The 12,718-nt window shown below is 40.8% G+C and overlaps 1 protein-coding gene across 3 annotated transcripts in view; it reads right to left on the bottom strand.

Annotated features, from left to right (window-relative positions):
- Window positions 1-12,718, bottom strand: part of LOC129814177 (enhancer of polycomb homolog 1-like) — a 42,389-nt gene that overhangs the window by 18,740 nt on the left and 10,931 nt on the right. The window lies entirely within an intron of this gene.

The raw sequence follows: 12,718 nt of genomic DNA, 5'->3' as shown, positions 1-12,718 counted from the left end.
CTAGAGAGACAGAGAAATAGTTTAGTAATATAATATATGCCATTTAGCACTCTTATCTAAAGTGATTTCTAAATCATGCGTACATTTTGGGGTGTGGCACCAGCAGGAAACCAACCCTCAGTTGCAATCGCCATGTTCTACCAACTGAGCCACACAGGACCACAGGGAGAAGTTCAGAGAAGAGGGCCAATGATTGAACAACATACCTCTGCCCAACAGGCCCTATATATTAAACAAAGTCCAAGCACTTGAATAGCTAAATTGACAGGGTCAGCTGGAAGTCTGAGGTAACGGATGCCTAGAGAGAGGAGTACTTAAGTCAGAGTGAACCTCAATCACGGTCACACCAACTGCTGCCATCTGATCTATGAGGCCAGGAACAAATCAAGCGTCAAATCAGTACTGACAGAAACGGCAGCCTTTTCAAGGAGATTTCAGGTGACAACACTATTCATTGTTTGAAAGTACTAGAAAAAAAACAAAAGGACTGGAAAATCAAAAGTACACAGCAGGACTTGGCAAGGCAGGAGTAAAAGTCCTGGAATGGTTTGCAGTCACACACTGAGTTATTAGGTTTTTCCTCCAGGTGCAGAACCCACGTACACTCCTCCACTTATAGCCAAGGCAATTTGTAGGCTTACTCGCATACCTGCTCCTGTTCCAAAGTCTGGGGACTAGTTTGGACCAGGCACCTTGCAGATGCACTTTACAACAACCAAATAATGACAGTCTTTTGAATTAACTACAAAACACCAGTGGATAAAACAACAGTGTATCAAGTTTGAACAGTGTCCTCTGGCTCTGAACAGGGCCTGGAGCGGTGCTCGTCTGAGCGGGCTGGCCAACAGTACTAAAATGAAAGGGCCCTCTGGCTCTTAGACAGATGGGCACCTTGCCCTTGGCAGCCTGTCAACACAGCACAGCGTAGGCCCAGACTTGTACATCATCTCTCCGGAGTGTGTGTGTTTATGGTTTCACTGCTCTGGGGGCCCTAGGCAAACTAGAGATGTTTCTTCTGCCTTCTCACCAGCTGTGTCAAATGGAACCCCATTCCCTATTTAGTGCACTACTTTTGACCATGTCAAGAGAAGACTTTGGCCTGATTAAAAGTGCACTATATAGTGATTATAGCCGCGGATATGCACCCATTCTCGGTGGTTGAGAAAAATTGGGAGTTTCAGCGCCTCTTGAAAGTGCTCGAGCCACATTACTAACTTTGCAAAATACATTCCGAACCGTGGGCTTGGTGAATCGTTACACCCTTAACATGGACAGCCACATGGGACGGTGACTGACGGGGCCACGGAATAGCAGCACATGTCCGGGGAGAAGAACTCATTGTGTAACTTTACCACTGCGAGACTGGATGTCTCCCAAATGGAGCCCTATATAGTGCACTACATTTGACCAGAGATCTATGATCTCTTTATATTTCAAGTTTAGCCAACTTGGATCTATTTGCTAGTTAACAAGGCAGAACAGTTGCATTGTTATGAACACACCCATCTGTCCGTCTCCAACTGTTTAACAGCCTGTCCACTTTGTTCAGATGTTGAAATCAAGTGGCCTACCTTATTTCTCAGAATGAGAAGGAGTTACCAATTCCTTATAAAAATGTTGTTATGCTTATTGCACATTTGTAAAACACAGACTAGACAACTAGTATAACAGTCTTTAGCTAAGACGCTGCTAGCAGTACACCAACACCACGCACGACAAACTGACCGCTCATTTTCCAGAATCATTGTTTATTGATACTTTCATTTTAGTAGTGTCTGCTCTGTGTGCAATTTGAGCAGTTGAGAACATAAGAGGGTATTAGAAAAGTTACCTTCTCTATTACAGTAAAATAATGTCCCAATGTGTTTGTCCATACGACCGATTCTGTTGGACCAAACCTCAAAATGCAAATAGCGAGTTGAAACCGCTTGTCAGAGAGGAAGAAGTGATCTCTCATCTTTGTTATGTGAGTGGCAGGGGCTTGGTGTGTGTGTGTGTGTGTGTGTGTGTGTGTGTGTGTGTGTGTGTGTGTGTGTGTGTGTGTGTGTGTGTGTGTGTGTGTGTGTGTGTGTGTGTGTATGTATAAACAGAGGAAGTAGTGAAGCAAGAAGTTTCACTCATCAAAATGTGTCCAAAATAATCCCCAATGTGTTTCTTTGGGCTTATTTTGGATCTAACCTTGTCGCCTGCCTTCTCGCCTTTGGGACAACAACTCCCATTGTTAAGTGCGGGGACATGGGCATCTCATTATATACAGATCTCTGGTGTAAATGGGAAAATGCACACAGCCAAGAAGGAGCAAAAGAGAAGACCAAGCGGACATGAACGGTCAAAAACAAAATAAAACATTGATTCTTGCAGTACAGGCTTTTGGAATATTATGGAGAAAGAAATGTTGAATTAATTTGACTTCTACCACAGCATTGTTGAATACTCATTTCTGTTTGCCCTTCCAGCCATTTTAGAATGGACATAAAAAACAGATATCGGGACAGTTGGAAAATATATATCAGGACACCTTGCAATCATGATGCAATATGCGACTACACTTGCCACAAAGACACAGAAAGAAACCAACAACTACACAAACTGAAAGTGGGTCACATTGTAAACACATGTCCCAAAAGTTTTTATATAAAACAGCTAGCTAGCATTAATTTGTTTTTGCAGAATAATTTTTTGGGAGTATCTGATGCCCTAACGTGGTGAGTGATGAACATTAATTTCTCCGGTCCCCTCCACCGCTAAAGCTGTCAAATCCTCCCACATACTTCTAGTTTGACCAGCTGTTTTTGCAACTGATATTTTTGAATTCGGTTGTCATATTGGCAGGTTTACTAGCATTTTATTTTTTTACCTAGCTTCGTGTTTGATGTGCAATCTCTTCGTAATTAACAGTCAATGTTGACGAGTGTCCTGACGAGAACACAAACTTTTCTAACTATGCCAGGCAAAAATCTGGCATTATTAACTCATTGTTACGGATGTATCCAAATTAATGTCAATAGAAAACAGCTACTTTATTTTTCTGGCTGCAGAGGTCGCAACTGCTAGTTGGATAGCTAGCAGCACGCAAGGGATATGAACGTTGCCACTGAGCATGCCACCGTAACATAAAGAACAAAACGACTGGGTCGCGTCTGTCAATATCGAACTAACCAAAAGATTATAAAATATGAATTCGCTTAACGGACGTTGCCTCGTCCATTATTTCCAAGGTAATGTACATTTTTTTCAAACATTTGCCAAAATGCAATTCGCGGCCAAACACCATTCCAAACAGCGCACCTGATAGTGGTTTCATATGTGACAGATCTGTTAGAAACTTAGAGAAAAGAGGAATCTAAAGATGCAACAACTACAGTGCCTTGAGAAAGTATTCAAACCGCTTGACTTTTTCCCACATTGTTGTGTAATAGCCTGAATTTAAAATTGATTAAATGCTAACAAAATGAACACAAGTAATAGCGAATTTCCATGGAGGCTGCTAGCTAGATATGCCAATGAGAGCCAAATAAAATAAACTGCAAAGACAGGAAATTCAGCTCATAAAGTTATACATTTTTATAGATAGGCGCTACCAAATGTCATTTTTGGTGAGTTTGGACATTTACAAGCGAATAGGAACGAGAGACATTGTGCAAATGAAGTGTTTCGACGCATGCTTGTTTGAAAGAAGAACAGTACTGGCGGCTCTGGGCCAGCATGTGTGGGCAACATGCTGTGTGTGGGAGTCTGGAGTTGCTAAGGCAAAAGGCCAGCCTGCTCTGCTCATAGAATACAGGCTGAGAACTGAAAGAAGAAAAAAAAAACGTAAGGAAATCAAGATGATGGCAGCTGTACAAATTACACATCCAAAGGGCTTTGACTTCTCAAACACGGCAGAAAGCTAAAACAATGACGACCCCGTCACAAAAATTACAATACATTAGAAATATCTTCCTGCGTTTTGTAAATGCAGATGTAAAATGTTTCTTATTGTAATTTCTGCATCAGTTGCACTCAGATGAGAATTCACCATCAGCAGACCGCGCACTGACCGACAGCTTTTCTTACGTAAAATTAAATATTATCTTTGAGCAAAACATTTGGCAATGTAGCTGGCTACATTTATTTATTTAACTAGGCAAGTCAGTTAAGAACAAATTCTTATTTACAATGACGGCCTACACCGGCCAAACCCGGCGGACACTGGGCCAATTGTGGGACTATGGGACTCCCAATCACAGCCGGTTTTGATACAGCCTGGATTCAAAGCAGGGTGTCTGTAGTGACATGCAGAGCCCCCTACATTCTTTCTATGATAAACAGAAATATGATGGCCATGCATCGACCTCGCTTTTTCATTGCAAGCTCATTTACTTGAAGCGTTCCACTTCTGTTGTCATCTGACGAAAATTAAGCTATTTTCTGGCAAATGTGTTGCACTTATGTATTTTCTGTTTAGGAAAACTATAGTTGCACATCCCTGATCACTATTGAAGCAAAAAAAGAATAAGAATTAAATAAATTACCATTTTCCATTATAAAACACGACCTGTCAATATACAGCTGGGCTCACCTACACCCGCTATCTACAGTTGTGCCATTTACAAACAAACATGTGATGGGCTCAACTGTTCTGGGGAACTACGGTAAGCTTCATTATGTGACAGGTGAAATGTAGAACGCAATCTACTTTATCTCCTAACGTATTGCACAAGTTGACTACAGGCATTTACTTAAAAAGTATCTACAAATATAAAATCTATTGAAAAACTTAAAATAGTTAACGGTATTGAAAAACCATCCCATGGCTATTTCCAAATACCCCGGTATACTGCCCAAGCCTAATGGCAAGACCTGAAAATGGTTGTCTAGCAATGATCAACAAACAATGACAGAGCTTGAAGAATTTAGAAAATTTTTCTTAAAATGAAACTCAGCAATTTCAACGATTTGTACGGTCTTACAGATCATAAGGAAATCTGTCAAGTGAAATAAATTAGGCCCTAATCTATGGATTTCACATGACTAGGGAGGGGCGCAGCCATGGGTGGGGATAGGCCCACCCACTTGGGAGCCAGGCCCAGCCAATCAGAATGAGTTTATCCCCACAAAAGGGCTTTTTTCCATCAGCTGTCTGGGTGGCTGGTCTCAGGCGATCCCGCAGGTGAAGAAACCGGATATGGAGGTCCTGGGCTGGCGTGGTTATACATGGTGTGCGGTTGAGAGGCTGTTTGGAAGTACTTCCAAATTCTCTAAAACGACGGAGGAAGCTTATGGTAGAGAACAATTCTGTGGCAACAGCTCTGTTGGACATTCCTGCAGTCAGCATGCCAATAGCACACCCCCTCAAATCTTGAGACATCTGAGGCATTGTGTTATGACAAAACTGCACATTTTAGTGTCCTATTATTGTCCCCAGCAAAGTGCACCTATGTAATGATCATACTATTTAATCAGCTTCTTGATATGCCACACCTGTCAGTTGGATTATCTTGGCAAAGGAGAAATGTTCAGTCACAGGGATGAACAAATTTGTGTAACATAATTTGAGATTAAAAAACTTCAGTTTATGAAACCAACACTTCACATGTTGCACTTATATATTTGTTCAGTATAAAAAATATTGAGAAAAGGGGAGGGGTGTGTGGCGAATATATAAAAGACAAGTCTCTCCAGAATGGCTAAGCTGTCTCCTGACAATTCTTGCGCATTCATTGTGTGACGTGTTAGCCTTTAGATTAAAAAACAAACTAATCAATTCCCATGACATACTGTATGTCAGCAGTAGTAAATGTACCATTAATACTAGTGATGCACCGATATGACATTTTTAGCCCATACCAATATCCAATATTTTCTTTACAAAAAAAACCCTGATACCGATAACTGATATTTGCGGCCGTTTAAGTATTCTTCTTATGGCTGCAAGGCAAAGTGTTGAGTAGCCAGTGAAATCGTGCCCATTTCAAACGGCCTCCTACTCAAATCTTGCTCGTACAATATGGATATTATTATTCTTTTTGGATAGAAAACACTTTCTAGTTTCTAAAACAGTTGGAATTATTTCTCTGAGTGAAACAGAAGTCCTTCTGCAGCACTTTTCCTGACCAGGAAGTGAAATGTCAGAAATCGATGCTCTTTTCAACTTGATGCCTATACATGGTCTTGACACTTAGGAGTCTACTTACACTCTATACACCTTCCTATTGGTGTAAAGAGGATGTGAGAGAAGAAATTTTTGTGCTCCTCTTGGTCTGTGGTGGAAAAAAACCTATTTCTTTGACGTGACCATCCACTTCCGGTACTCTGAAGGAAGTGGGATTGACTTCTGTTTTGCTGCCGTAACGAACGGCTAACATCTCTCTAATTTTCTCTAATTTTTTTTCATACATGTGACCATATCATCGTAATGTATGTTTTTTCAATATAGTTTAATCAGATTATTGAAACTTTTTTCGGGAGTTTTGTCGTGTTCCGTCCTCTGACTGTGTTTACGTTGGAGAAATTTGTGCCACTCGGCTAGTGCCAATGCTAATTGAAGAGGGAAATTTGCCATTCTGAATCCAAACGACGACTCATCTGGACAGAGGACACCTTCTTCAACATTCTGATGAAAGATCAGCAAAAGTAAGACCCATTTTATGATGTTATTTCATATATCTGTCGTGCATGTGAACTGGCCGTGGGCGCCCAATTATTTCTGTCTATTGTAGCTACGCTAATACAGCGATACATTTTGTTTTCGCTGTAAAACATTTAATAAATCGGAAATATTGTTTGGAATCACAAGATGCCTGTCTTTCAATTGCTGCAGACTATGTATTTTTCAGAAATGTTTTATGATGAGTAATTAGCTATTTGACGTTGGTGTCTGTAAATATTATGGCTGCTTTCGGTGCAATTTCGGATTGTAGCTGAAAATGTAAACTATGGTTTATACATGAAATATGCAAATTTTTCGAACAAAACATATGCTATACAATAAATATGTTATCAGACTGTCATCTGATGAATTTGTTTCTTGGTTAGTGGCTATTTATATCTTTATTTGGTCGAATTTGTGATAGCACCTGATGGAGTAAGAAACTGATGGAGTTAGAAAAGTTGTGTCTTTTGCTAACGTGGTTAGCTAATAGATTTACATATTTTGTCTTCCCTGTAAAACATTTTTTTTAAATCGGACATGTTGGCTTGATTCACAAGATGTGCACCTTTCATCTGGTGTCTTGGACTTGTTAATGTGTGAAAGTTAAATATTAAAAAAATATATATTTTGAATTTCGCGCCCTGCACTTTGAGCTGGATGTTGTCATAAGTGTACCGGTGTCGGGCTGCCCCCCTAACAGGTTAACACACACGGTCTAAGGCACTGCATCACAGTGCAAGAGGCATCACTACAGTCCCTGGTTTGAATCCAGGCTGTATCACATCCGGCCGTGATTCGGAGTCCCATAGGGCTGCGCACAATTGACCCAACGTCGTCCGGGTTTGGCCGTCATTGTAAATAAGAATTTGTTCTTAACCGACTTTCCTAGTTAAATAAAGGCTACACACACCAATTTTACCGGAAAATTATTTTGATGGCATTTACGTACGTCCCCATATCCATAACATAATCAAAACCTATTTCTTTCACTTACTTCCTGTGCTGTTTCGTTGTTAATTTGTTCAGTCGTTTCATTCTAAACCAGGATTTCTATGTAACGCCCTTTGGGTCATTGCGTGTCCAAAAAGATGCACATCAAATAACACAATTTGACTTGTCAAATAAGCTTGTTGACCAATCTGGACCTGAATATGACTGCACGTCACATAATTTAACGCGTTCCAAAAAAATGTACGTAGTTATCGCACATTGATTACACTATCACTCGTATTTCATATGTCACAACGATTCATCTATAAGTATGCTAAGACGCTGTTAAAGTTGTCTTGCTATGACGCTGCTATGATGCTGGTAAAGTTAAAAATCTAGCTAGCTCATGGATGCAAACAACATTCTCCCCCAAAAACATAACAAAACAACATCTGTTTCAGTAGCTATAGTTAGCTATCTTACTATATAGCTGGTGTCATCATCTAAAATAACCCTAATTTGTAAGACAGTTCTTATTTGATTAATGGTGGATGGATGCATCTGTGTGAAGCTAGCCACAATAGGGATTAGCCACAATGGTCTTTGCGGTTAGCCTTCAAAATAAAAGTATGGCATAATTCTACTATTTGTATTAATTTGCGACACTGTCATTGACATACTTTTACTTAGAAGGAAAACCGCAAATTCCACTATTTTGCCTAATCCTTATTGTGGCTAGCTTCACAACACATAACCCGGTTCCGGTCGAGCCTCACTAGCCAGATGAAGCTAGCTGGCTGCTTATAACGTTAGCTTTGGGCAACAGGGTTAAGTAGCTGGCTAGCTATTTAATTTCATGAACTGATGTTCAATTTTAATAGGCGAACAACAAGTGGCAACCTAGCTAATACTTACTCACAAGGATTCCTAAATCAATAATGAAAGAATAATGAAAATGACTGCAGTTTCTACTGGCCATTGTTTCAGGCTGGTTGTATTGGTGCTAGCTTGGTATCAAGCTAAAGCTAGCTAGCAACCCCAGAAGTTGCGGTCGAACAAATTATGCTTTATTACCAATGCAGTATTGTAAACACATCGCTTGTGGCCAGTGTTTGCAGACTCTTCGTACAGCTTTGACAGTGCTACTGTATCTTTTTTGAAAGAAAGACCCAAACGGCGTTCCATAATATGTATGTCGTGAAGCTAATAGCAGTGACGCTATTACTGTGCAACTCCGGTAGGGCAACATTTGAAAAATTGCGCACTTGGTAATGTGTACCGGTGCTCGACCAGTCACAAAAGCCAACATCACCCACGACAGAACGGTTGATTGTCAAGGGCAATGAATTCCATTATCTTGGCTTTAATGGATTTCGCCTTTGAGTTGTCTCTCTGAAATGTTCTTACTCTTTCAAATGACTGCTCGACTTGTTGACTGCTCGATCAACACAGCAGACGTTGTGGGCTAGGTTAGGAATGCTGTGTTGCACGTGTAGCGCCAAATTTTACATGGCGTCATTAGTCATGTTCCAACGTTATATAGGTATGCAGGTCAGTTTGACATCAGCGTTAAACTAGACATCAGCCAATACCGACGTTGACATTTTTAGCTAATATCGTCCGATTCCGATATGTTCACCGATATATCGTGCATCCCTAGTTAATACTTGTAATTTAGTCGCATTCATTTCTGTTAATGCATGTATTAGTTATTTTCAGTGATCATTCTTGGAGTGGAAACGTTGTTTACAGAGTTCACAACCTGCTACACTTGTGAGAAACAAGTTTTGGTTTATTTCATCATAACCATAATTTACAAGATGTCAATTTTTTCTTTGTCTTTTGTTTGGAATGCTCCATTTGAGCAATGAGCATGTGGCTGGTTTCTCTGTCCTGATAATGTTGAGGGAGCATGCATGTTAGTACCTGGCCTGCTGCGTGGAAAAGTGTTTTTAACCCATCTCTTTTTTTTTATTGCGAATTATAATATATTAAAACTAGAGTGCCTCAAAGTAAGCGATTAGAAAAATCTTCCCTCGATAATCACAAATCCTCAGTGTGCAAAAGCAATGGAAGTTATTGTCCTACTGCTGCATTGGCCTATAGGCTATGAATTCAATGCTCTCATTTCTTTAGCCGCCAATGGATCACAGTGTGTCCATATGGCAGAGGCTGGTGATCTCGCATTAGTTTACTTAACTTTCAGATGATAATTTTAATTGAGATCATGATTAACCACATGACAATGATTGACAAACATGCGCATATAAAAATCCTAACTGGCACGCAGAATGGTAGGATAAATTGTAAGCCTCCCAAACGTGAAACTTACACGCCACCTATGACGTGTTAATAAAAGAATTGCCTCCACGGTGGGATTTTGCCTATAAGCTACTTTGAAGCAAGGTAAGACATGCCTCATAATACGAAAAAAAAACATTAAAGTTACAAACTAAGAATGTTTTCAAAATGCATACTGCCTCCAGCTCACATTATAAAGTGGTGGGTGATGCGCTGATAGCATGTTTGTTGCCTGCGCATGAATGGGCAGCACGCTTCAATTACCAGATAAGAAATAGAGAGCTATTTTTAAATTGTGCACCAAAACTGTTCACGCGATTGCACTTAGAATTGTTGCGCAATGAATAGGCTTACAAAAACACATTATACTCCAGAAACAACCAGCTGAAAATAGGCTCTGTATGATTTATGTAATAGTTGTGTTGGATAAAGATACATGATGACTAGCGAAAATACACAGGCCAATTGAATTCCACAAAATTATGCAAATTAAATCTAGACATAAGCATGACTTTTAAATCCATTTCCATCAACTAATAAAAATCCTTACTTTGCCTTTTGGAAGGCAGAATTGGTATATGACTGTCTTAACCCTCTAGAGTCTAAGCCGTGTGAGTGGGGGGGGGGGGGGGGGGATTGGAATTGTTTTATGATGCTATTAGCCAATAGATATGCATTGAATAACAGATTCACTACATGGAACAGATAGTCGACCCCAAAAAATCTAAAAGGAAGTTTGTTCTGAAGTGTCTGTCCTATTTCTGAGATATAAGACAGATCAGGAAACTAATAACTACGTATTTATCCCCTTATTTTAGGCACTGAACTATCTCCATATATACTTCCATACATTTTTTTTAAACTGGTACCGAGGACCAGTCTTGAGGGCGTCCTAGAGCAAAACAGAGAACTTTGTAGGCAAAACCATTCGGACGCTACAGATGTTTTGTGAGAAGACCAATTTTCGGGATGTCTAATGGTCTGACAAACACCCCTCTAGCTTCAACACAGATGCGGAAGGGCGATATCTGCAAATGCAGTGGATTGAGACGCAGCCCATGCAACAACAAAAAAGTCTTGCTTAGGCAGATTGATGTTTTTTTTGTTGATTATGTTAATTAGAATTCCACAGGGCCACAGAATTGTAGGCTAAGGGTTAAAGGATAACAGTTCATAAGCAGTCATGCATGCGTGGTGGTGAAACCATTTTACACCTGTTATCGGTAGCACTACCGCAGAGATTGTGGACATGTAGCCGATTGCACAACACATTCCAGGTGAAGGAGGTCAAAGCAGTAAGAAACTGGTGGTCTGCCAACATCTGTGTGTTCCAAGGAAAACTGGCACTCAGACAAATCAACAGATCCCACCAATTCCCTCTGCACCCTGTCTCAGACAATGACCCGGTGATGGTGAGTTCACGCAACAAACACTGGCTGTCTGGGCTGACACACAGTTCACACCTGTAGAAGGAAGAACTAGGGAGTCCCTGCCCTCCAGCTGTTCTACACCCACTAATCATCACTCAGGAGAATTCCACTGTGGTAAACCAAAGACATCCCAAAATAAAAGGTAACCATGTATGGTAGAGGTCTGTCCAACTGCTGTGCATAGAAGTGTTACCAAAAGTTCAGAAGCTAGGTTGAAAAAGTCTAATGTGCAATCAAGTAGAAGGCATAGACATAGTATTAAAGCTAGAACATCCATTCCCCACCCCAACCAAAACACCCTCCATGAAAATAACTTAGTGACATAAGGTGGATACCACGCTCATCTCGTTTCCCATGCCAGTTACTGAGAAGCTGTCACTTGCCTGACAGCTCCTCTGACAATGTGCGCAATATTCTACATAAACAAATCACTCCTATCTTGCGTGCCTCTTACGCAATACTAGTGCTGCACAGCATAACAAAAACTTCAGTACTTCTTAGATACTAGAATGTGAAAAACTGTCAGGTACAAGAACGTTACTTTCGGGACTTCTGTCAAATATGTCTCACTGATCAAGCATATATATCAGTGCAGCCAACCCCTTATAATAGCATGCACCATGACTGCTCCACTTACTCATTGCTTGCCTGCACTGGAAGTCTTGGCTGCATCATGTTAGCTCCCAACTCATGCTGCAGGTAAATTAATACACTTGAATAAAGCAACAAAGCATGTAGAAATGTTTAAACTTAATTACTGTTTGCAAAACAATGTCCATTGATTGAAGTCCACCTGTGAGAAATTCAATTGATTGGACATGATTTGGAAAGGCACATACGTCTGTAAGGTCTCACAGTTGACAGTGCATGTCAGAGCAAAAACCAAGCCATGAAGTTAAAGGAATTGTCCGTAGAGCGAGACAGGATTGTGTCGAGGCACAGATCTGGGGAAGGGTACCAAAACATTTCTGCAGTATTGAAGGTCCCCAAGAACACAGTGACCCCAATCATTCTTAAAACGGAAGAAGTTTGGAACCACCAAGACTCTTCCTAGAGTTAACTGCCTGGCCAAACTGCGCAATCGGGGGAGAAGGGCCTTGGTCAGGGAGGGAACAAGAACCCGATGGTCACTGACAGAGCTACAGAGTTCCTCTGTGGAGATGGGAGAACGTTCCAGAAGGACAACTATCTCTGCAGCAGTCCACCAAATCTGGCAGAGCAGCCAGACAGAAGCCATTCCTTAGAAAAAGGCACGACAGCCCACTTGGATTTTGCCTAAAATGCACCTAAAGGACTGACCATGAGAAACAATCATTTCTGCTCTGGTGAAACCAAGATTGAACTCTTTGGCCTGAATGCCAAGCAACATGTCTGGAGGAAACCTGGCACCATCCCTACGGTGAAGCATGGTGATGGCAGCATC

This window comes from Salvelinus fontinalis, chromosome 17 (genome assembly GCF_029448725.1).
Source record: "Salvelinus fontinalis isolate EN_2023a chromosome 17, ASM2944872v1, whole genome shotgun sequence".
Classification (NCBI taxonomy): Eukaryota; Metazoa; Chordata; class Actinopteri; order Salmoniformes; family Salmonidae; genus Salvelinus; species Salvelinus fontinalis.
Note: the sequence above shows the minus strand (reverse complement) of the source record. Positions and strands in the feature narration are given on the sequence as shown.